A 6470-nucleotide genomic window follows, 5' to 3' on the forward strand; every position below is an offset into this window, starting at 1 on the left:
TCTTGAGGGCTGTGGCAAACAGCCCATTTTATTCTGGACCTAACCACTGGGAGAGTGACAGGGAGCTGACAGGAGGGAGGACAGAAAGCTGAGAAGCATATGATCCACGCGGCCTGAGTCTTTGGGTAACTCTGGGTAAACTACCAGCCCTGCCCAGAGACCTTCCTACAAATTTTGTTCCCGTTTCCCTTTCTTACTAATTGGCTTCACAGCTACCTGATGCTGATTGGACTAGAGAGGCGTGGTGGAAAGAAAGACTATCACCACCACCACCTTAGCCAAGGAGCCACGAGAGAAAAAGCCGGCAGAAAGCCGGGATGAATGGGTTCTAATTAAAGGGCTCAGGTGCGGCCTCCGCTCTGAGGGCATGGGTCAGCGGGCCCAGAGAACAGCCACATAGGCCAAGGAAAACCCAGAACAGGCATAAGACTAAATATAGCAGGGAAACTGAGGAGGAGGAAGTGTTTGTAACTTCTGCTGTTGGTCAAGCTGTACATGCAGCTGTTTTTGTTGCTAAAATGGAAGGCCGCGGACGGATGTAAAAGCTGGCTCTGAGGGCAGCCACAACCGGTCTCTGCGTTTGATGGGTAAATGAGAAAAGCCCCCAGAGGGAATGTTCCAGCCGCCGAGTGTATTGAAGTTGGCTAAAGTTTTAAAGGGCCAGGCAAAGGACTCACTTCTGGACAGCCGTGTCCCATGAGCAGATGCAAGGCATTCCCTGCTGCGGTGAGAGGCAGATTTTGACTTTGTACTTGGGAAGGAGGATCAGAGGACTGCCGTGCTGGAAGGGATCCCAGCTGTATTATAATGAAAAGAACAGAAGGCTGGGAAATGGAGCGAGTGCGGCTCTGCCACATTCTGCCTAGATGGCAGAGCTTGTTACTAAAAGTCTTTGAGCTTCGGTCTTTCCCTCTGTGAAAACGCCATCAACCTAGATGGGAAACGCAACCTTTGTTCAAATAAAACACAGAATCCTGGAGGCCTTAGTGGAGAAAAACAATACAAGAAGAGTCTGAAGGCTGGGAGGACTGGCCAAGCTAGGGAGTCTGACTAGCCTTGAAGAGCAGGGGGGCTTCGAGCTACCCCCACCGGCTCGGACGCTGGGACCAAGGTGGCAAAAAAGGCTCTGATGTGCGAGGCAGAGAGGAAGGCTTGGAAAGTTCTCTTTACCAGCAGGAAACAAGGAGCACAGACGTTGTACGGCATCGCCATAAGCTGCCCAGTGTGGCTAGTGCACGTGGGGAACGTCCTTAGGATGATGATATAATGCTCCCTCCGTAGATATTAAAGAAGCAAAAAGATGAAATACGAAAAGAACAGAATATTTTAGGCCATTATTTACTTTAAAAGGATCTGCCAAAAAACCCAAACATTTTTCAAATAAAGAACCAAATTAGGAAAAGTGGGATCCTAGAAAGGCCAAATCAGAACTTTGGAACAAGCCACAAGAAGAATGAACAGCCTGGGGTGAAGCGATGTCCTAGTATGTGGAAGACCACAGAGGCTCTGGGAACAAAGTTCATGAGCTCAGTCCCATCTGTGTTGGTGAGAATTCTCCAGAGAAATAGAACCAATCGGATATGTAGGAGGTTTATTATGGGAATTGGCTCACAGGGTTATAGAGGCTAAGAAGCCTTTTGCGAGCTGGAGCCAAGGAAAGCTGGTGGTACAGTTCCAGCCCCAGGCTGAAGGCCGGAAAACCAGGACAGCCAGCGGTGTAAGTCCTGGCCTGAGTCTGAAGGCCTGAGAACCAGGAGTTCCGATGTCGAAGGACAGAAGATGGATGTGCCATCTCAAGCAAAGAGCAAATCGGTTCCTCCTCTGTCTTTTTGTTCTCTCTAGGCTATCAGTGCATTGGATGATGCCCACGGGCACTGGTGAGGGCAAGCTTCCTCACTCAGTTCACGAATTCAAATGCTCATCTCCCCCTGAAACATCTTCACAGACACATCCAGAAATAATGGTTTTTTTTTGTTTTTTATATTTTATTGATTTTTCACAGAGAGGAAGGGAGAGAGATAGAGAGTTAGAAACATCGATGAGGGATCAGATTGAGCCTGCAACCGAGGTACATGCCCTTAATCAGAATCGAACTCATGACCCTTCAGTCGGTAGGCCGACACTCTATCTACTGAGCCAAACCAGCTAGGGCTGAACTCTCAACTGTTATCTCCAAACCTTCAGGGAACTTCAGTTTCCTGATGGCAAAACGTGGGCTATAGAAAATGGGGAGGAGGAGAACCAAGATGGCGGCATAGGTTAACGCCGGGGTTTGCTGCTTTGAACAACTACTTCAAAAGTGAAACCAAAAAACGGAAGGGACATCACCCAGAACCACAGGAACGCTGGCTGAGTGGAAGTCCTACAACTAGGAGGAAAGAGAAATGCATACGGACACCCAGAGGAGGCGCAGTGCTGAAGTCAAATTCTGAGGTGCGGAGTGCGAGGAGCGGGCTGGCGGTGGAGGGCGCGGTTGTTGTTTTCAATCGGGAGGGAGTCGCAGACTCTGAGCTCCTGATCCGGGCAAGTCTCTAGGGACCCAGACTCAAACGGGAGAAGCGGGACTGTCTGGCTTCGGTCAGAGCGAGGGCAGCTTTCTCTCCGAGCTTTGCAGCGGGTGCTGGGACTCAGAGAGGCAGAGCTCCTTGGGACAGGACTGAGAGCCGCCATAACTGCTCTCTCCGGCCCACCCTGTTGATCCTGTGCGACCCGCCCCGCCCAAGCCCTGCACAGAGGCATTTGCCAGATAGCCTCAGGCAAAGGCTAGATTAGCACCTCCCTAGAGGACAGAAGTTCTCTCACTGCTGACACAGCTGATTCTCATAGCCACTTGGCCTGGAGGTCAAACCCTCCCTGGAATTAGCTACAACAATCAAGATTTATCTATAAGACTGCGAACAAAGACCACTAGGGGGTGCACCAAGGAAGCATAACAAAATGCGGAGACAAAGAAACAGGACAAAATTGTCAATGGAAGAAATAGAGTTCAGAACCACAATTTTAAGGTCTCTCAAGAACTGTTTAGAAGCTGCCGATAAACTTAATGAGATCTACACGAAAACTAATAAGACCCTCGATCTTATATTGGGGAACCAACTAGAAAGTAAGCACACACGGACTGAAATAACGAATATTATACAGACGCCCGACAGCAGACCAGAGGAGCGCAAGAATCAAGTCAATGATTTGAAATGCGAGGAAGCAAAAAACATCCAATCGGAAAAGCAAAATGAAAAAAGAATCCAAAAATGCGAGGATAGTGTAAGGAGCCTCTGGGACAGCTTCAAGCGTACCACCATCAGAATTATAGGGGTGTCAGAAGATGAGAGAGAGCAAGATATTGAAAACCTATTTGAAGAAATAATGACAGAAAACTTCCCCCACCTGGTGAAAGAAATGGACCTACAGGTCCAAGAAGCGCGGAGAACCCCAAACAAAAGGAATCCAAAGAGGACCACACCAAGACACATCATAATTAAAATGCCAAGAGCAAAAGATAAAGAGAGAATCTTAAAAACAGCAAGAGAAAGTAACTCAGTTACCTACAAGGGCATACCCATACGACTGTCAGCTGATTTCTCAACAGAAACTTTGCAGGCCAGAAGGGAGTGGCAAGAAATATTCAAAGTGATGAATACCAAGAACCTACAACCAAGATTACTTTATCCAGCAAAGCTATCATTCAGAATTGAAGGTCAGATAAAGAGCTTCACAGATAAGGAAAAGTTAAAGGAGTTCATCACCACCAAACCAGGATTATATGAAATGCTGAAAGGTATCCTTTAAGAAGAGGAACAGGAAGAAAAAGGTAAAGATACAAATTATGAACAACAAATATGCATCTATCAACAAGTGAATCTAAGAATCAAGTGAATAAATAATCTGATGAACAGAATGAACTGTTGATTATAATAGAATCAGGGACATAGAAAGGGAATGGACTGACTATTCTTGGGGGGGAAAGGGGTGTGGGAGATGCGGGAAGAGACTGGACAAAAATCGTGCACCTATGGATGAGGACAGTGGGTGGGGAGTGAGGGCGGAGGGTGGGGCGGGAACTGGGAGGAGGGGAGTTATGGGAGGGGAAAAAAAAGGAACAAATGTAATAATCTGAACAATAAAGATTTAATTAAAAAAAAAAAAAAAGAAACATCGATGAGAGAGAAACATCGATCAGCTGCCTCCTGCACACCTCCTACTGGAGATGTGCCCGCAACCAAGGTACATGCCCCTGACTAGAATTGAACCTGGGACCTTTCAGTCCGCAGGCCGATGCTCTATCCACTGAGCCAAACCGGCTATGGCCAGAAATAATGTTTTAACAGCTATCCGGGCATCCCACAGAAAACGAACCATCACCCCATCTGAGAACACCCATCATTGTTTGAAAGTATAATACTCAGTCCAGCCTTGTAGTGTATTTGCCAGGAATTCTGACAGGGCGCCCTGAGCCCTCAGAGACACAATTGAACAGGCTGGCATTAAGATCCTGTGAGAAGACAATAAGGGTTCACTTTACATGGTTCTATTGATGCTGAGCATTCAATTTCAACACATGGAATCCTCCTCTCCTAACCTCAAGCACATCATTTCTTTCTAATTTTTATTTTTTTAAAAATATTTTTTTATCAATTTCAGAGAGGAAGGGAGAGGGAGAGAGAGATAGAAACTCAATGATGAGAGAGAATCATTGATCGGTTGCCTCCTGCACGCCCCACACTGGGGATCGAGCCGCAACCCGGGCATGTGGCCTGACTGGGAGTCAAACCTTGACCTCTTGGTTCATAGGTCAACGCTCAGCTACGGAGCCATGCCGGCCAGTCTCTAGCACATCATTTCTAGACAGATACCGAACTCAAAATGTTAAAAATCTAACTATTATCTTCCCTCTCCGCCTGAGTTCCCTATCCTGATTGGTTAGGCCACAAACCTCAATGTCGTCCTTGATTCCTCCCCTCTTCCTCACACCCAGAATGATCATGTAGACGTCACTGCGGACATTTCTATCGATTATCCACGTCCCCTGCCGTCGTACCTCTCAGAGCCTGCTTGTCTCCCAGGGCACACTACCCGCAGACACCAGAGTGACCTTCCTAAGCACAGATGTTAGTGCCCTCCTCAACAATCTAACAGCTTCTCTCCTACCACAGACTCCAGACCCAACTCCTCCTCAGTACAACACACAAGACTCCAGGCTGGCCCAATCTCTATTCTCTTAGCCTCTCCCTCCTACTCTGGACCGTGAAGGTCCAGCCACAGCAGAATACCTGCTCTTTCAGGAACATGTGACACTCTGCTTATTTACTCACCATGTCCCTTCAGCCTCAAAGGCTCTTCTTTTATTAAGTGTCTACCATGTGCAGTTTTTAAGTGTTAAGATTATAAAACAGACAAGGTCCCTGTTCTCACGGTGCCTCCACCTCCCACTCATCTGTCTCAAACCTATGTCCTGACTGAAATTCTCTCCAATTCTGTACATGAGAATTAAGTTCTTGTATAATTCTCCTAGAGTATTTAACACTCTATCTTGTGCAACATCTGTGTACAAATGTGTCTTTCAGCCTGGGCTATAAGCTTTTCGAAGGTAGGAACCAAGTAGTCATTTATTTTTGCATTATATACAGGGCCTCACACGTGGAGGAGACTTAATGCTTCTTGAATTATACCATGTCTATTCCGACCTGTTTCCACTTATAGTTAAAAAACAACAACAAACCCACACAAACAAACAAACAAAAACGGTGGAGCTTTGCCAACTTTAAAGAAATGTGAGTCCTTTTTTTGGAGGGAGGTATAGATTTAAAATTATTGTGGGAAAATGTACGCACTCCTTAAGAAATGGTCACCTGGAAGCTATGGCTTCTAGAGGGCAGACTTCAAGCTCAGTCACCAGATGGCTTCCCACCTTGGAGCAAAGGTCTCATTTCTGTAAACATTAGCACTGCCATTAGTCAACCTCTAAGCAGTGGTTCTCCACCTTCCTAATGCCTGACCCTTTAATACAGTTCCTCATGTTGTGGTGACCCCCAATTCCATTGTTACAAATTGAACATGAGTAAAGCATAGTGATTAATCACAAAAACAATATGTAATTATATATGTGTTTTCTGATGGTCTTAGGCGACCCCCGTGAAAAGGTCGTTTGACCCCCAAAGGGGTCGCGACCCACAGGTTGAGAACAGCTGCTGTAAAGGGACCATGGAGACGATGATGAAGAGTCACACCAATCAGCACTGCCAAAGGCTGAAGAGCACCTCCCGAAAAATAACCTGGAAGCAGCTTCTAATGGCCTCTCCCACTGATAGAGGAGAGAGCAACACTAGTTACCATTTTAAAAGTCAGGATTAGAAATGACAGATTTAAAATCTGACATGCATGGATGGCCCTGGCCAGGTGGCTCAGTTGGTTGAAGCATCATCCTGAAGTGCCAGGGTTTGGGTTCAATCCCTGGTCAGAGCACATACAAAAAT

Source organism: Myotis daubentonii, chromosome 10 (genome assembly GCF_963259705.1).
Source record: "Myotis daubentonii chromosome 10, mMyoDau2.1, whole genome shotgun sequence".
Lineage (NCBI taxonomy): Eukaryota > Metazoa > Chordata > Mammalia > Chiroptera > Vespertilionidae > Myotis > Myotis daubentonii.